The 25,337-nt window shown below is 38.9% G+C and overlaps 1 protein-coding gene and 1 pseudogene across 8 annotated transcripts in view; both read right to left on the bottom strand.

The window, feature by feature from the left end:
- The window catches only part of LOC113066589 (neogenin-like), a 1,074,835-nt gene that overhangs the window by 142,382 nt on the left and 907,116 nt on the right, over positions 1 to 25,337 (bottom strand). The gene's annotated exons all lie outside the window — the stretch shown is intronic.
- The window catches only part of LOC113066590 (zinc finger protein 609-like), a 72,153-nt pseudogene that overhangs the window by 13,746 nt on the left and 33,070 nt on the right, over positions 1 to 25,337 (bottom strand).

The raw sequence follows: 25,337 nt of genomic DNA, 5'->3' as shown, positions 1-25,337 counted from the left end.
TATTTTTATTAACTAAAATGGTTCATTTTAACTAATGTTAAACCTTATTTCCTGCGAGAACTAAACTAAATCAAAAATCTTGAAATTTGAGTGCACTTAAAAACTTTAAATTACAAATTCAAAGCTATAATGATATTGCCTTGTATGAACTTCATGAAAAACCACACTGGTGTTATTTAAGCCAAAGTACATAAGATGGACCAATAACCCACAAGTCCATCCAATACACAACTCTCTGAAACTGAAACTGTATGAGAGGAACAGAGTCATCAGGACTGGAGGTAAAGCGAGACGGATGGAGATATGAAGAGACCAGGGAACACAGGAAGCATGTGACGTGGTGTGAACTAGCCCAATTTCTCTTTGTTAGCAAAGCTAATGGAACGAGCGGGCAAAGGTGAAAGTACGAGCTGCGCCGCATATTTTGACCTTGTCTGAAATTGTCAGTCGCAGCGATTCTGAATGTCTCGCAACAAAGAGGAAACATGGCCGGGTTTGGAATAACAGACATCAGCCAAATAGCAGGAACACACAAACTTCAGAGGACTGAGGAAGAAAAACCGAGAAAGGTTAAGCTTTATCAGGTGGAGAAAACAAACTGCAATGTCTGGATTTTGTTTGTTTATAGCACAGACACACACACAAAAAGACTAATGGCTACATGCAGATCAGTTTGGCACGGGTCCTGGATGAAAAACATCAGTTTTATGGGAGAAAAAGCTCTGCGTAATGAGGCAAACAGCACTATTTCAGTCAATCACCTGCTTCAGCTCAAAGCCAAGCGAGAATTAGTGTCCAAGAAGTAAAAGAAAGCAAATGTAAGTGTGTTCTCCCTAGTGTGCACTTCACCAGATGGGTAACAAGCACAAAAAAGGCTTGATTATTTACATACGCACAATATCCTGCGAGCATTTTTCGGGAAACCACATATTAAACATCCTTGCTAGCTGCATAGCATCCTGAGAAATCACACAATCTGTCAGCCAATCAGAAACTAGCCAATCGTAAAAGTCTTTAAGGGGCAGGGCTTTAGTGAAAGGACATGATCTAATTATTTCAGTGTGGCGGAAATTAGGAAAATCCCTAAAATAATTTTCTGCACATTTAAGGATTTTGAGTAATCAAAATAAAAATGTAAATCACGATATGACTTGCTGCAATTGTGTGTTATTTTAGTTTTATGGATATACTAGTCTTTGTTAATATTTTGAATTAGATTTTATTATTTTTATATTCAGGGTTATTAGTGTAAACTAAAAACACACACACAAAAAAGATAATCCGTTACTTGACAAATTTTAACGGACACAAACTGAAATATTAAAAAACGTTTTCTAATATATATATTTTTGTTTAATTTGATGTACTTAACAAACGGAAAAAACAAACAAATTAAAACTATATAGACAAAAAAAAAAACCTAATAAAATTGACCAAAAAAAAAACCCTAAATTAGAAAAACTTTAATATTATCTAAATATTACATAAATGTAATGACAAAAACTTTATAAATATATATAAAATCAAACTATTAAAAAAATTATAGTGATACTAAAACACTATTTTTAGTTACTTTTTCATTTTAATTTTAGTTTCAATTTAAGTAAATTTTTTTTTTAAATTTTGGCAACTAGCTGAAATAAAATGTTTTTAGATTTAATTGTAATAATTGTAATTTAAATAAAGATTGTTTGTTGTGGTTTTAGTGCATGATAATAATTGATAATAGATAATAAGCGTTTATTTACACACGAGCAGCTCATGATCCAGTGTTTTCAGCATCCCAAGAGCGGCTCAGTTTCGCATCTCTGCATCTGTTCTGAGTTTGAGATGCTTACGATGTGCATTTGAAAACGCAACATGACCCAATCATCTTCCCAAAATTGTAATAAGAAGCACTTATAAACAGACTCCCTGCAGATTTAAATGGTTACAAAATAGTTTTTTGGCCAAACTGTGCAACCCTACAAACCAACGCAGAAAAATTGCGATTATATTTCCTGTAAAATTGAGTCATTAAATATAACAGTGATTCAATGTTTAATCGTGTAACATGCATCTGGCTCCGGTTCTTACCGTCCTCGGTTTCCTGCCAGACGATGCCCTCCAGGTTAACACTGGTGCCAGGCTCACAGGGACCCAGACACTCGGGCTCGGTGGCCAGAGACACGTCAGAGGTGTTGACCGCTACAGAGCGTGTACGGACCATGATCTGCTCACACGAGGACGAGATGTCACTGTTGCTGACCGGAGCGAGGAGCTGGAGCGCTGGCGAGACCGGAGACTCCATCTGCGCGAGATTACAGAAAGAGTGAAAATAAACTCATAATAGAACATCAACACATTGTCCATCAAAATGTAACCATTTTTAAAATAATGTTTTAATAATCTAAAGAACTTTTATCCATTATGTGTGGAATGCAAGTCCAAGTTGGTTTAAGGATTCCTCAAACACAGCACAAAATTAATAACAATTGGAAAAAATTGCAATTTTGGACTTTTTAAACTAACCTCGAGAAACATAATAATAAAAAATAAAAATGGAGTCATCTCAATTATCACCAATAAAATATGGAGTGCCACAAGGATCTGTCCTAGGAAAAAACTACATGTCATTAGCTGAACAAAAACAAGAAAACACTGCCGGCCTTGTTCAGCGTTCCCTCCCTTCCCCAGTGAGCGCTCTTGAATTTACAGTCATGTTACTAAAAATTCACAAGACCACAGTGTTTGCAAGGGAACTGCGGAGTCACGCACTCTAACTCCAGTTCTCAGAGCCGATGCGTCTGACATGAAAGGAAAAACATTGAGACGATATCACTGGAAGCCACAGGGCGACTGCGAGCTCTGCTTCAGCTCCTTCTCTCCAGTTGGGTGCCGTCCATTGGCTTCAGCCGGCAATACTGGAGGATTAGACTGAGAGTGTCCCATTCGAACACCCGTCCTCTGTTACTCTACTGTAAGTGCTGTTTACACACACACACACACACCACAAACATCTATACCTGAGGACTATTAAAAGGTCATGTTAAACCCACATGGAAAAACCTGATGAGTGTTAAAGAGCTCAATGAGAGCCAGTAAAACCAGTGTGGACCTGGAAACAACAACAAAAACCTCTTTAAATCCAATCAAATGACAAATCTTTAATAGACAGAGATGGAGTGCTCACCATCACAGTACAATAAACTTCACATTTTATGACTGAATACATTGCAATGCATCACAATATGATTAGAGATGCATGATATATCGGTACAATATCGGCCGATATTAGATATTTGTTTTAATTATCTTAAAAGCTCAATGTTAGATATACAATAATTATATTACAATTGTATATATTTATATATTCAATTTTTTTAATTATATTACATTAGAACATTTTTGATTACTTTAACATCACCTAATGCCATGATTTGTTGGTTACTGGTTTGATGCACAGGCCTGAAGTTATTGGATATAATATTAATTAAATAAATTTTAATTGTTTAATTCAATTAGTTTATATTTAAAACAAAATTGTAAACACTAAAATCACATCACAACATTAAAATGCACAGTACAGGAAAAATTTTAATACATTTATTTATTAATAGAATTAGATAGGCAAAAAAATATTTAAACTTAAAACTAGGGGGAACGATCATGTATGATGAAATATTGAATATCTCTTAATAAAGATAAAACAATAACTGCCATTCCTATCAAATTTATCTTAACCTGTTAAATGTCACCCTGTCCCGTATACGGGACGCCTACGTTGACTATACTATATTACAATCAAATCTAATCTAATCTTGACAAACTATATATCGTTGGAAAGGTCTAAGACTCCCAAATATATATTATACCAATATTTTTTGTAAAAAAATATGTAGGAAAAGTAATAGATGAATTTATGACAAGAGTGCACCCTCAGAAATCTACATTACAAAAGGAGCTTTGACCTTTGTTTAAAAAAAAGACTTCCTCGTTGCCTTTTTCTCCATCACATTTTAGAAATCATCAGAAGTTATATATCACTTGAAAACATAAAATCTCAAAATTCATCCTTTAAAACCCATTTTAAAATCAGACATTGCATTACCATGTAAATGGTACATCAACATCATGTTACAAAATGTTTTCAGTCATGAATTATAAAAATGTAGGTTTGTATCATGCACATTCAAGTCTATCTTCAAAAACGTGAGTGACAGTTAACAGGTTAATTAACACATTAACAACATTATTAGATTTTTAGAAAATAAATTATTCAATAATGGAATATTTTTATATATAATTACAATTTGGAATAATTATAATGTAGAAATTATTGCAGAATTAACAGTATTTTTAATAATCTGGTAGATCCATAAGTATAATAATTTTATTTTTAATCGTGCCAAATGTGTGAGAGACAGATAATGTAGGAATGTTTTTAATATATATATCATGGTAAATTTCACTGGTTCACAGCAAATGAGGAAGACTTTCTGCTTAAGACAAATTGCATGAAATGACAAATGTATTTTAAAAAATGGTTGAGAAGCAGCAATATATCATATGATTGTGTCAACACAGCCTTACGTTCCCAAACCATAAACTGGAGCATGTATCTCCTCGGAAAGACCACCAAACGCTAACCATACGCACCAGCCGCTAAACCCAAACAGCGTGAGGTGGAACGTCTTGCTCTGGAAACAAGAGCTAGATTAATACAGAACCTCAGAGGGAGAGACGGCGAGGTTCAACAAAAACAACGTTGGCTTCTTGGCTCGCATCCTCGTTTGTGGTCTGAAGCACACTATTAGTGGTTCTGAGCTCGTTTTCTTTGAGTTTCCCTCCAAGTTTGGCGTACACTAACCCTGCTGTCCACACACACCCCAGAGATCCTGCGGTTAACACAAGACTCAGTTTTTCAAACCATTTGCACACCAAGCCAAAAAGTAAATCAAGGATGTTTCCCCCCCTCTTTTTTTATTTTGAAACTATCATTTAAATCACAATCATAATCTGGGCCGACGACAGGCTTTACTCCTCAAGTACAATAGCGTGAAATGAACACCTCTTCAGGAAAGAAACATGATCTGCTTCTTCAGAGTCAATGGGCGACCCAAGCGAGAGTGACACCTGATAGGATGCTTGTAAAAGGATTCGGGAACCATTTCTCCGCCAATCGAGAAGGACTAGGGGGATCCCGTTGGGGTCTGGAAAGCATCAGGCAACCAAGGGAAGAAACCCCTTTCAGCGGTGCAAATGATCTCGCCAAACCCTTTCAGGAGGATGATGAAACTAAGAAGTCTGGGAAGGCAGACTTGAAGAAAGCAATCTCCCCCAGTGGTACTAGAAATTCAGATTGTTGGGGAGATGAAATGTGGCTGAGGAAAATCACATCTGTTAAACATGTCACACATTAACTTGAACTCCAACACGCCGATGGAAATAACAGATGCCTCGTGCTCAGAGACAAAGTAACGTCTAGCCACAACAGAATGACCGCACAGGTGGGTGTGCGCGATGACAGCAAAATGTTAGAAAGGAAAAAAAACCCAAGAAGCCTGGCAAGACAAGCTGCTGCACCTCTGAGATGCACTTTGTGGTTGAAAACACGGGATATTCCTCTCCTGCGATAAGAACACAAATAGCACTGACATTTGAGAGCAATGTGGAAATAGCAAATGCAGATTAGTGTAGCAGAATAAAAAGCTTGATACTGACTTGATAAAAACATTAAAAATGCAGCATAAACAAAAATAACACTGTATATTTAAGTGCTACAAGCTTTTATTTAAGAGTGGACAATATAAAAATGATTGCCGATACACTTAGATTTATTTATTATTATTTTGTCTAAATTTTATTTAAAAAACAAATAAACATTGCATATTATTTAAAAATATATAAATATAAAAAAACAGTTAAATCTATTATTTTAAATGCTTCAAGCATTTATTTAGGAGTGCACAATATTACATTTCATGCCGATACAGTTAGATTGAAACAGTTTACAATTCTATGGAATTTTGTCCAATTATGTTTTTTTATATTGTATCTTTTTTTATATTGTATATTAAATGTATGTACACAAATAAAACAGATTATCATGTTAAACACTACAAGCTTTTATGTGGGAGTGCACAATATTACATTTGTCAATTTTTGCCATGATAAAGGCTAATATTAAAACATTAAAATTCTATGATATTTTGCCTAAATATAATTTAAACAAAAATAATAATAAAAAAGTTGTTTACTAAAATCAAAACAGTAAACAATAAAATCTGAAGTGCTTTAAATAGTGAAAAATAAAGTTGTAGTCATTAATAAAATGTTTACATTAAAATATTAACTTTTTATTAATTATAAATAAATTGCATGTAATAAAATATATATTGATATTTACTATAAAATATAATATTTTTTTAAAAAACAGTACAAATGTTTTAAGTGCTACAAATGAATTTAAGCATCACAACATTATCATGTACAGTATATTAGAAAAGGATGTATATTAGTGTAATTAAAATATTAGTGTTTTTGAAAATCCATAATATCAGTTTACAACCGATATGTACCGATATCTCTCTTCCTTTATACTTTTTTTGCTTTTTAATGGAAGTTCCTACCGTTGTACCTCGAAGTCCAGGAATGCCACAAAAGCAAAATAATTCAAAGCAAATTTCACTACAACTTTAAATAGACTAAAAGCAAGGGAACACCATGATGCTTTAAACAAATCATCAATCAATGCCTTTCAGTACGTCGACACAGTTTAACAAACGTCACGTTATGTTTAGATGTACTTCACTCTAAGAGGCCTTTCAGGTTAGCGGCACTAATCCGAGCTGTGTAAACACCAAACCCGCCGAGTTTAGATCTGGAGCGCGCAAGAGGAAAAAACCCAAGTCAGTTGAGAAAGAAAGAGGTGTTAGGAGACTTTAAACATCCTCTTGTCAGTCTCACATCCTGAGTGAAAGAATAGTTGCACAGGAGGGAGCAAGAAAAAACCTGCAATCCACCGCATGAGAAAACAAAGTCTGCAAACCAATCAACGGTTGGAAATCCAATGCAGAAAGAGAGCAGCGCTTAAACCAAAACACTTTCACACTGCCAGCCAAAACACGGCGCTCATGCGATCTTGATTCTCCGAGGCCGGCTTTCTTTAAACGCACAATGAGGAGGTGTCAGATTCAGGAGGCTTTGGCCACTCAGACAAGGTTGGTCGAAGTCTAAGTGGATTAAAAAGCCAAATAATCGGCGTAATTAGACACTTTGCAGGAAATGTCTCTACTGTTTATTCAGTTCACCAAGCTGTTTTCCCAACTGGAAAGGACTTTTTGCCACAATAATTCCTCTGTTCCAGTATCTAAGCAGGCTTACATAGGCTGAATCCGTTAATATCTACAAGGTCATAAAACAAATGGGGCTCTAACTGCACTGGCCTATAATTAGAGAGCAGGGGTGAGTAAAAATCTGATTCATGGAAACCAAAAACTGTCTGTAATTTGAGTTGGAGTAGCCTCTGGAACCTGCTCTGCTGACCACATTAGAGGCACTAAACTGGTATGTACAGAGATGTCAAGCATTGGCTCGACCTCTGGGGGCAACGGGATAGAAAGCACTTTTATACCACCATGTCACGCACAAGCACTCAAGAAGAGCCTAACACTAATCAACGAGTGAAGAAGCTTAACTGTACGATCATCCATTCTTCAGATTCCAAGAAGTGTTACTTTTAGCCCTCTAATGTCTGCTGTATCATGTTTGATATGCACATTACTGGACAGAAAACTAGACTCTTTTGACTGTTATTTCATATGTCAGGTTACAGACAGTCAAAGGCTCAAAAACACACGAGAAACCATGAAGGAGAGCTAAATCGAGAGCAAAGGAACCCTTTGTGAATCAAAACAGCATCTTCAAACAACGGAAGCAAGACAAATGCCTTGAACAACAGGGGGAGAAAAAAAAAGTGTGAAAGAGCAAAGAGGGGAAAAAACAACAAACGACAGCCACCGCATTAACAGTGCCATCCAGCTTCTCTGTAACCTCCCCCTCCTTCAGAAACCACACTCAGAAGAGATTCAAAACAGACATATGTCTCATTCAAATCATCTGCCAACATACCCTGCCTGCCTTGCTTATAGTGCCAAAATTGGTTTGGTCCAATGTTCTCCGAACAACTCGACCCACCCTAAAACACATCATTTTACTGACGACTGCTCACAAAACACTTGCTCTTGTAAGATGAATCAGTGCAGTTTATTTGGACCAGTCGACTCCGCTGCATCATTATCTGTAAGTAGGATTAATAATTGATGTTCAAAATTAAAAATACAGAACTATGGTAATGAGCGTATCATTTCCGACACGCGCTGTTCGCAGTTGACCAATCACAGCAGACCGGGCCAACTGACCAATCAGAGCAGAGCAGGCTCACGGAAAGGAGGGGTTTAGAGAGACAGAATCTGAGAACTGTTTTGAATGAATTGTTTGAGAATTAAGTGATATTAAATGCATATTTTAAGAAACCAAAAGCATTTTTTGACCTTGCATGCATGTAAACCTGTTGTAAGAGACTCCCAAAACAATATTAGGAAGCTTCAAAATGGCATAAAAGGGAAACTTTAACATCAAGCAAACCGAGAACACATTTAACATTATGAATCAAAGCATTTCCATACAGTGTTTTAGAAAGCTGTGGTTTCTTTGAAGGGCGTGGCTCTAGAAATATGCAAATCTACTTATTGAAAGGGTTAATTCATCCCCAAAGTAGAATTATTTGACCATTCACTCACTTTATATTTTATGCATAGAAAAATGAATAATAATATTTTGAAGAATTTTCTATTATTTTGAACCGTTCCATTCAATGAATGTCAATGGGGACAAAAACACAACATTGGACCCCATTGACTCTTTATTAAATGGACAAAAGAAAACATGAAACATTTTACAAAAATGTCAGGTTCTGGGTTTAAAAAGTCATTCGGCATGAGGGCGAGTAAACAAAAGCAGTTCTGATATTGTACACTTGCTGCACCAACCTCAAATGTATATAGTTTTTAACACTATTTGAGCATCAAGAAACATTTACATGTCAGATTTATTGGCGATTTAAAATTCTGAGATTTCTGCATTTGATGTATTTTTGGTTTTACATGGCCAAAATGGATGCTTTTCACATTTCAATAATTGTGCAAAAATGGTAAAGAGCTTACACATACGTCCGCTGAGTATAAGTTAGAAACACTAAACCTGACAGCTTACAACTCTCCATTCACTCCTTTTTCAACATATCAAAGCTTAAAAAACAAGTCAACACAACAGCTGAACTCACAAATAGACTAGTGCTTCCTGATCCATCCCTACTTGGAAGGTACAGATATTAAACGAACAAAAAGCAGATGTGAAATGGAGAGATTTGTCCTGGTGACAGCATCCCTGTGGATTTGTTGTTTTCCTCCTGTCAGGGTGAAGAGCAGCACTAGGCTCTCTTTATCGTGACAGAAGTCTGGCTGGTGACTCATTATGAGAGTGCGGGAGCTACAACCGCCGCCGAGGGTTTGACAGCGAGACGAACTGACAGGTGAACAGAGCGCGGCACTTAAGCCATGTTTACCACAGAAACCTTGTTAGCACACCTCAGCAACAGCAGGCACAAGCACACAGTTAGCGTTGCAGACAGACAGGTGTTATCCACGGTTAATCTGCTTCCATTGGCCAGCGAGCAGGATATCAATTCTGGAAACCACGCAGATGTTCTGCACTGATGAAAACACTGGGAGAAACGGTTTCCTGGTTCAGACCACAAACAATGACACCATCTGAGAGACATTTTATACCACCCTCGAAGCAGATGATTGGATTGGATCTAAACTGGCGGCGCTCGTTGCCAATCAGATGCAGCGGTTGACTGAGTGGGCGGAAGGCCAAGCCGAGCCCCGTGGGATAATCGTAGGGAGTTTCCCTTCATCCGACGGCCCTTAGCAACAGCCTCTCAGTGAGCGATCACCTGTTGCTAAGAGGATGAAGAGACGCACATCCTAGCAACAACAGAAGGAGCGACTCTCTACTTCCTGGAGAACAGAAAGATACCTTCATGCCACACGCGCAACAAAGCAATAATGAGCGCTGAGAAAAAAACAGGAACAAAACATTCTCACAGCGCTTGATAAAACCACAACGTCAAATGCAATCAGCAGGAAACAAAAAGCAAAACATGCACCATTTTCACACGCCAGATAAGAAAGTACGCAAAATGCATCTATTTACCTGTAAAGACGCTTCTAACCGGCTCGGCGTTAGGAGATGAGTGTGTGAGCATGCATTGCTGTGAATGTGAAAGCGTGTGCATGTGTGTGTGAATGTGTTGAGCAACTGAAAGAGAGAGCCTTGGAAAGGAAGCAAGGAGTGGTAACCTCAACAACACCTGTGTGCTGCTGCTAGCAACCAATAGTGTGTGTTTTCTGTGTGTCAGCAGATGCTCAGAGCTAAATATGGAGACTGACTGGTGAGAAATAAAATAAAAACAGTAACATCACTGTTACAAGAACACTGTAGCACTTACAAATATATACTATTTAAAAAAACAAGCCATTCAACATTTACAATAATACTACGCTATATTTAAATTGTGATTCAATAATAATATATCATTTTATTGTTGTTTGTTTTAATTATAGATATTGTATTAAATTAAATAGATAATAAACTAATGATATTAGCAGTATTAATTACTATTTACATAAAATTAAATACATAATATAAATATTTTAAAACTAATATTTATCAATATCAATATTCAAAAACATTTAAAAAGCAACATGAATAATGATATTAATATTATAAAAAAATGTATGTTAATATTTAAATAATTAGCAATAATTACATCATTATTAAATATTAGATATCAATAAAGTAAAATAAATAGATTATATATTAATATTCTAAAGACATTTTAATGTTACTATTTTAATAATAATAAATATTATTGTTAAGTAACACTTGACTCTTTTCCACACACGTGCAGATAAAGAGTGGACTGCTGGACTGAATAAAGATAAGGGCTGTTCACATTAAAACTGTCCCTTCAGGCTGCTGGGTTGAAAGTCGTGTTTTACAACAACATCTGGGCTGTTAAACAAGCAATCAAAGCCAAGCAGACCCGCGCCTACACGTTTGCACCACCACCACCACAAAAACATGACTCTTAAACCAACCATTTCAGTTGATTCATCCAACCAACCAACAGATGTCTCAATGGTCAACACAGCACTAAGTTAAGACAATGAGTCATGGTCTGCTCCATAACTAGAAAAAACAAAGAAAACCAATAACAATTAGTTTTAATCCTGGTGTCAACTCATATTTTCTTCACTTGGTTGCTACTAGGTTTCTCAGCCTTCCAATTTTCAGTGAAGTCATTGTGAAGAGAGATTGTAAATGTATAATTAAATCACAACGATGTGAAATGCAACACACATTAAGCCAGGCTTTTACTCACTGGTAGTGTATACACCACAGCATTTAGACTGGCTTTCTCTGCTTTTGCCCCAGTTTCTCTAAGATGGATCAGTGCCAGTTCAGCTCTGGGGTGCTCTCACTTTTCATCCCATGCGTGAAAACAGACAATCCGAGAGGAGAAAATGAGTGGAAGAGAGCGTAGGGGGGAAAGGGGAGTGCTGGAGATCTATTTGTGTGGCCTGAAAAAAGAAAAGAAAAACCTGCCTAGTACCGCTCTGAGTAATCTGACCTCAACGTAAGTAAGAGCCGAGAGGAAAATCTCCCCTACAGACAGCATAACAATCAAGATAGTGTTTCCTGCGTGGGAAAAAGGAGCATAAAAAAAGACTGGTCCTAAAAGCATACAAGTATTCAGGGCAAACAACCTGCATTAAGCCAGATGGTAGAAGATCAGTCTGTCCAGAGAAAGCAAGAGACCTCCGATTGCCTGATAACCACACAAGCTTTAACGGATGGCTTAACATCTATGGATTCCATAAGGACGTGCATGCTAAGCTGTCTGGAACAAAATGCGATTTAAAGTGAGGCTAACAAACAACTCTAAGTAAATGCACATGAGACCATCGAAGCAGTCCATTTCGACCCACATTGTCCAATCGGTCTGTCGTTAATGAAACTAGCTTGTGATATGCTCTGCTTCAGCTAGCGAGGCCAGAGCTTAATTTCAAGAAAAGAAGGTGGAATACATTTCACGGTATAAACTCGTCAAAATAAACAGAAGGAATTTACTGGTTGGAAATGGAATTGACCAAACAAGTCGAGTACAGCAAGCTAAAAGATGCACAGGTGTGAACCTCAACCAAGGGATGACAAGATTGCAAACTGAAACCCTGCAGTCTCGTTTCTCCATCTGTGGATTTCAGAAGCTTTGCTGCGAGGCTTATAAAGGCAAATTTGAGTGGTCGTAAAGTGTCTTCAGTTCAATTCTCCCTTTTTTAGAACTCGTCATGCATTGGGATGTAGTGCTAGACTAAGAATTTGGCCTGCAAAGTTAGCTTCACTTAAACTTAACCTGCTGCCTTCGAAAGACTAGGGCAAACTGGCTTGTGCTTTAATGGAATTATGGTGTGATGAACATGTTTTTGAAGATTAAGCAAGGCACAAACAAAACATACAGCTACATACAGCCCGACTAACAATGAAACCCTGTAATATTTCTGTGAGGAGGTCACAGAAAGTTTCCATCAATACACCACTGAGACCGAGCTTTGACTTCTCAAAGTTTGTTTTGCACCATTTAAGCAGTAGGCATAAGTGGAAGGAGTCAGCGAAAAAAAAACAAAAAAAACACTTCAAGTTCGAATCGCTTACAAACCCTACTCCACATTTGTTACAATGAAACCCATTTACTTCCAGAATTTCAAAAGTTATGTATTTAAACTGCTGAAGAAGAAAAGTTTTGTTGGACACAAAACTCAACGGGTTCCAAAGTTCCATCTGCGCTGTCGAAACTACTGGACCACCCCAAGGTTTCTCTACTAACCAAGTCCTGCCCTCCTGACCTCAGGTCAGTCCACATTAGCAGAACTCATTACAATAACAACCCACATTCAAGGTCAGCCACTGGTGCACTAGCAGTAGGGAGTGGAACGAGGGCAGGGTGGGTCAAGAAAAAGCAGAAGAAGATAAGGACCCCTGAGGGACCACAGAGAAGAAACTGCTCTTGGAATTTGGCAATGTGAACTGAATAGGGAACTGGTGTTAGCGTTAGAACATTCCAGAGGAGATAAACTTGTCTAAATGCTGGATAACAACCCAGTACATGCCAACAATCACAAAGAGATTTTGGATTTAATGTAATTTGTAATCCTATTCATCTATGATCTGTAGCAAACAATTTAATACTAGCCTAAATAAGTGTGAATAACTAGAGGGATATTTTCTACCTTAATATAATGCAGATATACATCCTTAAGCCTCATCTCTACCTACTGAGGTAGCTTTCTTCTAAGGGTGAATCCTAACTGAATCGGAACTTCTCATGTGACTGATTTGGAATACTCTACATGACGTTAGCACTTTGCTAAGCTAACTGGGTAAAAAGCTGTACAAATAATATTTTATAATGCCTAAAATGTCATTATGGCTTACAAAGTTAGAATTACATTTTACCTTTAAGAATCATAAAAATAAAAAAAATTCAAAATCCATTTCTGCTAAACAGTACCATATGCATGCTGGTCTGCTTTTATTTTGACTGTGCACATGCCTCTTTTCCAGCTGTTGTCAGATATCTGCTAATCAGGAGAACTGAGACAGCACATGGCTAACAGCAGCGAATGGCATCAAAAGCCTAAGGCATCTGACTGAACAAACAACCCTGGACGAACAGCTTGAAGGTGGGCACAATAGCCGCATTTCCACTGCCGGGCCAGTGCGGGGCTAATAGCCTGGGGCCAGTAGCACCGAGGCCAGAATAGCGCAGTGTTTCCACTGTCAAGCCTGAATCTAAAACACGCCCTTTACACGCCTCTCATGAACAACGTCATGCAACCCCATCATTTCACAAACAAAGAGAAGTTATCAGAAAACTAAGAAATAAGTCACTGGAACATGCGCGATCACAAAACGAACATGATAAAAGCGGCCGTTTGTTTGCATGCTTTGTTAAATATTCAAATTCAAAAGCATCGATGTTTTACTATAGAATAAGTGATACATTGATCATAATGAATGACTTTACCAGGACTCAAAAATAAATCACACAGAAATACATGTTTCTATTTTATTTTTAATGCTTAAAGAAATAGCCTGCTTATTCAGTCAAGTCTGTTTCTGTTTATTTGTAGCCACAGTAGGCTATATACGTCACATTAAGAATGAATGATAATCTCTCCATTTTTATAAAAGCTCCCGAACAAAAAAATATTATTATATTTTTATGATAGGCTACGTGGAGCTAAACTCTTGAGACGAGACTTATGACAGATAATATAAGTTACTAAATAAACACGATTGTGATAGAGAATAAGAAGCTGGTATGGTAACGTTAATGTTTAGCGTGCAGTCTTTTACATCGCTTATAAATATTTCTGCCTTGTGTGGTGATAATACTCCACATCGGATCAAGTTATTTCAAACACTTGCTGCTGGCTAAGAGTGAGTTTTGAGCTCAACTTATTTTAAAAATCTTTAATATGGGTGTTAAAGCTGTTATCTTTCTGATAAAACCCTGGCCGTTAGCCACGAGGAAGCACGATCAAGCCCCGTAAGTGACAGTGGAAACGCGACTGGCCCTGGCACGCACTAGCACGCTGTTTTAGCTCGACAGTGGAAACATGGCTAATGAGCTTATCAATGAAGAGGACCGGGGACAACAGCAGACTATGATGAAGCTCTCTCTTCTCGTGTTGTGAGGTAAAAGCAAAACAATTGTGGAATCAGGAAATACATGCAAAATGCTAAAAAAAAAAAAACTTTAGAATTCAGTTAGACCAGAAATAACACCACTCGAGAAAAAAAAAGATTTGGGGGTAGCTTTTACAGATAAGTTATCAGTAAAAAGCAAGCTACTAAAAGGGAGTAACATTTAAAATGCATGCTATGCTAGAACTTGTCTATTCTGAGGTCAAAGAGTCAAGAATGAAAATGAATCATGGTTACAAGTTAAATTACTGGTTCTCTAAGTAAACTTAAGGCTAGAAGGCCAAGTGAAAAAGAGGTAGAATAAGAAAGGCCAAAATGGGAGGAATAGCGTTCCATGCAAGGCGGAGTTGACCCTTAGACCGTGATAGTATTTCCGCCCCACTGCACATCTCAGCTGCCAGACCTTACATCACACACAAACTCGCTTCAACCTGTCTTTAACAACCACAAGCTTACCTCTGAAAGCGGCTTGAATGCCACAGACTTCAAAAAACAACCTCGCTCCTTTTCTCTCCTCTCACATTCTTGATTTACTTCACCTCCCACCTTGTCCTCCCTCTCTTTTCCTCTGTTTTCCCACTTACTCAAACAGCCCTCTCTCTGAAGGATCCATGAGTAACTGACACCACTCTTGAATGTTGAGAGCCGGGGTACAAGGACACAGCTTGTTCGCCCAACAGCAGGAGGAGGGAAGGGGTGGGTGGGTGTTTTTGACTTGGCAGGGCTTGGAGAAGCTCTTCAGGCAGAGTTTAGCTGCTGGGCGCTGGCAGTCAGCCGACACTGCTGGTGTGCCGTGGGCTACAGGGAGGTTGAATACTGCATCCTCAGTCAGCAACAGACCTGTCACTTACAGTGAGTTATCTGCAGGGATTTAGAGAGGGTGAGAGAGAGAGAAAGAGAGGAGGAGAGAGAAGCAACTATTCATAGCCTCTCAAAAGCTTCCTGTTACTGTTTAGCAAAGAAGGAGGGAGGGGCAACCTCCCAGAGAGGGAGAGCAAGGCACTGAAGGGTAATGATAAATAGAAAGAGACTCACCCATCTGCTTTCATCCACACAGGAAAACATCACTAACCATAATCAGCCAATGACTATCACCACAGTCCAGATGCCAGCTGCAACAAGATCCTTTACTGACAATAATCTCTAAGGCTCTTCTTATCTAAAGGGGTTTACTGTACATGGCCACAGGTTTTGGACTGGTACTTTGGAGAGAATGGAACAGAAACATCAACTATCATCTTCCAAAGAAAACACCAATACATTAAGCAATGTATAACAATTTTTAACAAGTCAAATTAAAGTTTACACAAACAACATCCAGTTACCCATTTCAGACAAAGCCACTTCAGCAAAATGAACATATGAACCTACACTTTGAATCTGACACTGGCTAATGCTTTGCATGCATTCAAATGTTTAGAGGAGTGAGGTCTAAATACTTTTAGCAAGCAAGGACTAACCCTGAGTGAACGGTTTAGAGGAACAAAGAGAGAGAAAATAAGGAGGAGGGAGATTAAGGGCCGCAGGTCCCCTGTAAGTTGTAACAAGCTTCAATGCTTGCAATCTCCATCAGGCAAATCCTAGCTGCCCATCAAGTCCAAGGACGTTTTCTCCCCACTGAATGACAGGTAAGAACCGGCAAAGAGAGACACTGGGGGTGATGCAATGGCTGAATAAAGATGATGCTTGGTGTGTCATTTTACCAATCCATGAGCATCCTTCAACAAAGGGCTCTTCGTCCCGAAATGCTCTTGGGTAGACCGTATCCACAACATGGACTCTGAAACTAGAAAATCTCTTTCACACTCTCGCTCTGCCTTTCTCAGAAAGAAGTCTTAGCTTGATGACCTCGTTAGTTCAAGCACTTAATCCGCTAATGCCCAGATAAAACTAAATGAGAGAGGACGGGAGGAAAGCAGCAGGAAGAAGGGAGGGGTGAGAAAGAGAGTCGAGTAGGAGGAGAAAGAGAGATGTTACAACAACAGATAGCCTAACGCTACGGAGCCAAGAGGAAATTCTGGCCACATGCTTGAGCCTAGATTCAACAGGCAATGGAATTATGAGAAGGTGATGCATCCATTGAATCCCTGGCACCAATACTGATGAGCTTAACAATCACAAGATGTCTGATAATTGATCTGACATTAAGTGATTGCAGTGGATTTCAAATTCCAAGAAGGGATCCCAAACTTTGGGCTCGTCCAGTTCTTAAATACAAGAGCCATACTAAAGTCAAGAGGTTGGGAATTTCCCAGCTCAAGTTTGGATATTCTTTGTTTGCCTAAAACCTCTGCTATGGTGAGCTGATAATTGGATAACCATTCCATAGCCTCTGTTGTTTGACTGTGAGCTCTGAAATTCTGGTTAAGGTCATAAGGTTCACCTGTGAACTCTAGAAGTAATTCTAGAGTTTGGCCATGAAATACTGCAATCTGCAAGCACCAGCTCTCTTGGCTCAGAACAAAACCCAATTTCCTCTGGTGAGGCAGATTCTTAAAAGGAAAAGGGGTTTAATCTGAGAACTCTGCAACTGCACCATTTCATCCAGAGCCAAGGGATCAATTTGCAGGGCAGAGAGACAAAAGGAAATGAAAACCCAGAGTGCCTTCTTGCACTCAGAGAAGAGGTGAACCACATATTACAGCCAGGGAGAGAGACAGAGAGAGAGAGAGAGAGAGAGAGCGAGAGAGCGCGAGTGAGAGAGAGAGAGAGAGTGGGAGTCTGGCTTGCCTCCAGAAGAGACTTGAGGACTTTGATGTGGCCTTTCCTAAGCTAAGGGGTCAGTATTTGTTGCATCCCCTGTCGTTACTTCAAACACAGTCACGCACTGTGCAATGAAAAACAGCTCTTCCTTCATCATCACTGTTCAAGTTATTAGCTGTGCTAAGTTGACGCAAACATAAAGTAACCAAGAGCTCAATTGTAATTTTATATTATTTCTAAGTGTTTTGAATATGTTATTTTCATTTTTTTTTGGTCAAGGAAATAGTGTGGACATCTTTCCACACTATTTCCTGTTGCTGGCCTCACTGGTTCCTTCACATTTGTAAGGTTTTAGCCCATTCACTACCTAGCTCATTACTACTATTCCATTTAAGTCCAGACACAAATATTTCCACCTGGAGAGAAAGAGGAAACCATAGAACCTAAAAAAGTGCCCACAGTGGATTAATCTGAAACAAATCAAGAGAAAGCCAATGACGTCTGAATTACATAAACTTAGGACTTCCAACATTCCTCCCTCAACAGGTTTTAGGGCAAGAAATGGAAAGCATCTTATTCCATCCCTCAGACATTTTCTTGCTAATTATCCATTTCCTAACTTCACTGATGTCAGTGCACGTCAAGTAAAAAGTTTGAATATCGCTCTCATCCATGTGATTAAAAAAGAAAAGCTACTGCTTTTGCCTGTCACTCCAAATGAGGGCTGATAAAATATTCATGCACTGAAGCATTTCCCCTACCGCACAATGAACAGAATTTGAGCAGCTGAATGTATCTGCTGTATATGTGTCTAAACATCTTCATTTTCACCAATGTGAGACAGGTAAAGCTACAGGACTTTGATGAATAGCCAGATTTATTCTGACAGTTCCTCAGAGAAGGGTGCAGCATGAGGACAGTTTTGAATATGAATTATCAGCATGCTGATCCGATCTCAGCGACAGCCAGAGAGAGACAGCAAGGCCTGAATACCAACACATGCTTCCTGGATCAGGACAAGGACTTGATTACTGATGCCTGTCAGGAGTGGAAAAGTCCTTAAGTGTACTCTGGAGGGAAGCCTACAGCCAAGCACTCCAAGATCAAGAGAGAGAGCTGCTTTCAATCACTTCTGACTGACAGAGAGAGGGGGAGTGAGGGAGAGAATGAAGACTTCAATCAATCCAGATTGAAAAAAGACCAAGGAATATGTGCTGGCCAATGACTTCTGAAAACACTCTGCGAATGCAAACGTTGCTGGGGTTCAGAGAGGCTGCATCAAAAATAGAGTTGACGTACAGGTTCGCAAATAAGACAAGTTAATTCAGACACAAATAATGACAGGTGGCTCATCTTTTGGGGCTCAGCACCTTTGCTCTGCCAGGACTTGTAGGAAAAATGATTGAGGTTTTAACCACTGGGCTCTCTTGATATCTAATAAGGACAAATCCTCCTCAAACCAACCAGCAGAGCCAAATGAAATGTAAGAATGTCAAAAATGATGTGGGAGGCAGTGCTGCTGGTTTTTACAGAACACATGCAGTGGTATAGATGTGGGGATATTTTCTTTCCCTGCCTAAGGTGGAAGCATATCTGTGGTGATTTGTGGGGTCAAACCCTCCCCTCTTCTGCAGAGTGTTGAACCCTGGGTGAGTGCCGGAAACTCATCACTGCAGCCGTGGAATTCTGGAGAAAACGGAGGTCGTGCATTTGAAACTGTTAAAGGATACAGTAACAACCCATTAGTGTTTTTGTTTCATTATGAGGGCAATAAAGTGAGCCAAATGCACTTGAGCCTGTTCCAAAAGATGCACAATGTGTCAAGTTACTTAAAGAATGTCTAAACTCTAGTTCTCTGCAAAAAATATGGAACACATTCTACAGGTTATTCTGGTTTAGTTCTGCACAACTGAAAAGTACATCCAATGTTTCTTTGTTCACCTCTACTCCTCTCACAATCTTGTCTCTTGTAACCATAGTTGCAAATGCCCAGCAGACATTTGATTTAAAGCTCTGATCCGTGACTCTTCTAGGAGTTCATTTACTGTGGTATTTGGAATAACCTTCTGGAATTAAACACTGAGCAGATACCTGAATATCTGTGCCGGTTCAGAACAGGGTCCTCTTCACAAAGGCCTGATAGAGGGTCTACAGATGGATGGCCGAGCATGTGACAAGGTACCGCTGGTGGGGCGCGTCTGGCTTGCTGCTTCCAGGAAGCCAGATTCCAGGGCACTAATCCAGAGAGACTCAGAGGCCCAGAAATGCCATCAGGTCTCTTGGCAGAGAACACATGCTTGCTTTGTGTCCCAGGCTGCTGTCAATGGAAGGCTGCAGGAACACAGCCCCAGAACAGTTCCCCAAGCAGGAACCAAAGCACTCCTTGTTAAATCCTCTGCATAAAATCCGTCTAGTAGGTGGAGTGAAGAGGTTGAGGATACAGAATGCAGAGAAGTGGCTGAGTTGGGGAAAGAGAGGGAAGGTTAACGGCAATCATCCGGGACTCTGAATAGTTTGAGGGGTTCAGGGTGAGGCTTTTCATAGAAGTTCAGTTCTCAAGCTCAAATTCTGAATCAATCACACATTCGGCTTTTCTCTAACTCACTTGGGACTGTAACAAATCATCTTTTCAAAGCAGTGGCTTCTGTCACATTTCACATTTTGTTGTAACTGTTTACAGCTGATGTGTTTTTCTTTAGAAACAAACAAAGGCTAGGCCTATCACTGTGTTTCACAGTTCAGGGTGTAAGCCAAGGAACTACATGGACATGCAGGTTTGGGAGATAAACCGTGAACTCAAAACACATTCCACAGTTGAGAAGTCGCTGCGTGCAACGGCTCTCACAGCGACACAGTTCACAGAACGCTTGTCATTCTCTAACACACAGTATGCAGAGCGCCCCTTCATGCTAACACCTCATAAATCCCTTCATTCCTCCCCCCAACTGCACTTTCAGGGCCCTATGGATACAAGGACAATTAAGAATGAGAGCGAGAGGGGACCAGCAGTGAAATTTGCCAGAGCTTTCGGATTTGTGCAACAGAGTCATACTGAAAGTCATACTTTCCACCTTTTACAAATCAGTAAGCATTCGCATTTCATTAGAACAGCACTTTCAACTGCACAGCTGCAAAATGCAGAGCAACTCACAGGTTAACCAAAGACCTCGGAGAAATGACATGCACACCTAAAAAAACAAAAACAGGTCACTGACACAAATGAAGAGTTCAAAGAAGTGTTAAAAACCGAAAAGCTGAAGCAGCACAAAACAGTACTTCAGCAGTACTGCAGTATATCTATATGCCATGGTCTTTACACGCCAAAGCATTTCAAAGAATAGCATGGTACTACTGTGGTATGGTCAAAATATGGTAAATGTTAATAGTGGTGAAATGTAGCGTGAAGAGTGAGGAGGACAACGAATCTGCATAATATGCATTTGCATACTTGCATAAAATGTGTGTCTGGCTTTAGAGAGAAAAACAGAATGCCACACCACTAAAATGAATGTATCCTACTGTTTGCATGCACATAGAAGAGAGAAAAAAAAACAAGAAAAAATGTAGACCTTTACATAAAAAATAAATAAAAATACAAAAAAATTCAGACCGGCAAAGAAAAAGGGAGAACAAGGGTTATAAACAAAGCTCTTCCATATCTCTCGAGAATTCATATAGTATTTCTCAAAACTTTTAGTTTGTCTGGCGGTAAAGTTTGGGTCCTGTCAGGAGAGATGAGGTGAGAGCAGCAGCAAACTCTCCGAGAGCCTGAACCGAACTGGCACCTGTCTTTAAACATTTATGCCTGATGCATTTTTAAACACACAACATAAAAAAGGCATGACTCTGTTGTTTTCTCTTCACCATCCTTCCCAGCTTGCTCACATTCAGAGCCACACACAAACTTCTGCAGTCTAGAGCAGTCCAAAAACACTTAGATAAATGGTGTCTGTCTCACAAAAACCAGACGTCTTTAGCAACAGGGACATTCACACTCACAGCAATTCAATATCTGTGCTGTTGTTTACCTCTCACAACACGACTCTTCTGCATACATTTGAGTTGTGCACCATCATCGCTAACTCTGAATATTACTGCAGGTCGCTTTGTTGTCGCAAATCATTCTGTGCAAACACCCCTTCAGAAGACCCTGGTTTCCTAGAAGGACAGGGAAACACATTCCTCCCATTTCAGAGTCTCAATAGTGGTAGACTTTCAGAACAACGCTGTGTACCTGTTTGATTCGGTGGGTGATTCAGATTTCTCTTGGCACAGCTATTAGAATACGTCATCAAGCTCAGTTTGAGTCTGTGCAGTACGCTCGACCCCCAGGAAGTGCATGCTTCTAATTGACTTCATTTGTCTCCGTTGAATCCAATGGGGTCGCTGTGTCCATTTCTTTTACTGTCTATGGTCATTACACTATTTCTAGGTCACTGAAAATGCGCAGTATTTCCAGTTTTGGTTTTCAATCCAATCAAGTGTTTACATGTCCCCTCGCTCAGATAACAAAAGGAATAAACCCCCCCCTTACAATCAGATCTAAATTTTAGTCGGACCTTGCCAATTCAATCCGACTGATTTGGTTAAATGTGACTTTTTTAAAATTCTGATTGTGCTTCTAGTCGTATGTTCTAGTCGTGACCGGATTAGTAGAGTCCATGTAAACGCTAGTGCAAGGTGTGTGTGTGTGTGTGTGTGTGTGTTTGTTGTAAATGAGAACAGAGCTTTTAGCTGTCAGTTCACCAGACAGTTTTATTGCTGAAAACAGGGTTTAATGCAGACTCGCATTAGCAGGCAATTAGCATAGTGTCTATTAGCAAACAACTGCTTAACACAACTGGCGTTAATTTTAAATTAAATTTTCTTAAAAGATCTTAAAGATTCAAAAAAAAAAGAGAAAGAAAAAAACAAAAAAAGAGCTTGAGATCTCAGGCTCTGAGAACGAATTGGCTTATAAAAAGATGACTACCCACAAACCCCTAGCGGTTTTCAGAGCTCTTCCACAGCTGTGAATTTATTTAAAAATAGCTCAGATTTGAGCAGGACATCAAGTGTGATATCCTCCTCCTAAAGGGAACCGATTGTTCTCTGAGAAATAATCTGATGTCAGATTCGGTTTCTAGACCAAACACAAAGGGGGCGGAAGTCAATTCAAGCAAATCCGCAGAACAAGGCTTGCTGTTCATGAAGACACGGCATATATTCAGCATTTATAGAGAGCGTGCGAGATGGATTTTATTACTGTTAATCAAATGTCTGTATGGAGAATAAATTGGAATGAAGGAACAGTCATCAAAAATATGCTTCTGTTAACTGAAATAAGAATGAAGTAACAAAAATATTTTAAAATTCGAATGTTGCGAATTACTTAACATTACTACAACTGAAATAGAAAATACAGTAAAGCTAAATAGAAATTAAAAATGCACATTAATAAAAAGGAAAATATAAAAAGCTAATTCAAAACTTCAAGTACTAGAATAGAATAGTACATAAATAATAATAATACAACACTTTCAAGCTATTATTTTTAATGATTTCCTGTCGAAGACAGAGTCTACATTTAGTTGAAAATGACTTTTCACACTAAGACCAATGCAGCAGAAAAAAATATAAATTAATATAATAATAGGCTTTCAAATTTGTGGAAAAAAGCAAAAGGCAAGAAAAAAAATACATGAAGCTAGTACATCTGGCTTCTGTTGTTTGATAAAAAAAAGAAACGAGCAGGAGGAGTCGGTCTGGATTTATCTAATAGGCTTGCATGCGAAGCGGTGGCCTCCTCGGCCTGAGCGTGTGACAGCCTGCAGAGGAAGGAGAGCGAGAGTGAGGTAAACAGATGAATAAAACATTGTGGTTTTGTGCAGTCCTGACCTCGGTTAACACCACGCTGTTTACACACAAGAACAGTGTGAATCTGGAAGGGGAGTGGCTCACATTCACACAAAAGCACAAAGACAGATATGCTCATGTTCTGCTTTCAGCACACAATCAATGGACTGACTCATTTATAGACTGTCATCAGTTCCAATACGAGCGTGCAAGCTGGAGCCCACGAGAAAAGACATTTCACAGGGTTATCAGGGACAAGCGATTGTTTAAAGCCTGAAAAGTAATTCCAAGTAAAATTAGGGCGCGCTCTCCAACAATTTTAATAAACTTTTGAAGAGCTAGGAAAATGTAATTATCACACAAAACTAAACTGTTGGAAATACGGTTAACCTACAATATTTTGTAATAATTTCTCATTTAGTGTCTGCAATGTTTTGACACTGAGGTGTTGTGGGATGCTTGTACGAAGTTTCTATTATGAATATGATGTTCGCAGGTCAATTTGACTCACAAACTCTTGGCTAACGGAAGATGCACAGACCCAAAATAAATATACAAAACTACTCTCTCGGCATTTACACGTATGCATTTAGCATACATTCTTATCTAAATAATTGTTTACTGAAATGATGCATAAGCATGGTCATTTATCTGAGAAACAAAGCTAATGATCTTTGTGCACAAAAATAATAATAAAAAAACTATTAAATTTACAATAATTTAAGTGCTACAAAGCGGTTTATAAAATTAATATTTTTTGAAAAAGGCTTAAAAAAAAAAGTTAAGTGTTAATATTAAAGGTTCTTTTTTTGTTTTAATGGCATGTTTTTTGGTGAAATGTGTCGTAAATAAACAATCTTAAGATTTTCAAATGTTGGTCTATGAATGTTTTGCGTCTCATACCACTAGTGTTGCATTCAGGGTTGCCAGGTTCTCACAACAAAACCCACTTAATTGCTACTCAAAGCTAGAACAATGGTGCTTGGAGGGTAAAAATCAAGCTCTGTGGAGTAAAATACAAATTTTTGGGTTGGGTTCCTAAATTAAAATTGACATTCCAGTGGCTAAATGTCGCGTTATTGAGGTTGTATCAACCCACCGCAACAGTGTTGAAGTAGCCCAATTCCTTGGGAAAACCACTGACTTGGCAACACTGGTTGCATTAAAACTAGTTAAAATTTAATAAATGTGTCTCAAGATCTCTTCTGATTCCAATCAGTTGTGAACGGCCGCTCAACAGATGGATTCAATAATCTCGATCGACACTGGAAGAGATCTAATCAACAAAGCTTACAGTGTAGATATCTTTACTGATAATAATTGCCCCATTCGCTTCTGGATTATTACCACATTCCCTGGAAAGATGAATACAACAAATATTAGCCTGTTGTTGAGGTTTGCGTTCAATCAAAGGATGTCGGGTTTGTTAGAGCAGAACCAGAGAGAAAAACAATGAAAATTTCAGTATCGTTTCAGCCCTGCAGTTCAATTTAAAGTTTTAGGTCTAAATGCCGTCGTTGTGGATTTAAGTCAAGTCAGTTCGTTTACAGTTTTGTCTCCCGAGTTCTTACCCTCCTAGCTGGCGGTGTTTGTTGTCTGGATGTCCTTTGCTTTCATAACTGCAGCTCAGACGAGTCTTTCTCTCTCAGTTTGAGCCGTAGACGGGAGAGCATGGGCGTTTCCTGGCTCGCTAACCCAGGGGCCTAAAATACCCAGGGGCAGCATTCACAAATTGTGCGGTGAGAGAGTTTAACAGCCTCTCCGTTCAAGAGCCGAGACACTGTGCCAAAGTTACATGAGGGGTGAGAGAAAGGGGAGGAACTACAGGGGGGGGGGGGCACAAATGTGAGAGACAGGGAAAGAAATGAGATGAGAAAAGGTCACTGCCGACACTCATGTAAACACCAGCAAAGGATTTACAG

Source organism: Carassius auratus, chromosome 50, assembly GCF_003368295.1.
Source record: "Carassius auratus strain Wakin chromosome 50, ASM336829v1, whole genome shotgun sequence".
Lineage (NCBI taxonomy): Eukaryota > Metazoa > Chordata > Actinopteri > Cypriniformes > Cyprinidae > Carassius > Carassius auratus.
This window is presented reverse-complemented; position numbering and strand designations above follow the sequence as displayed.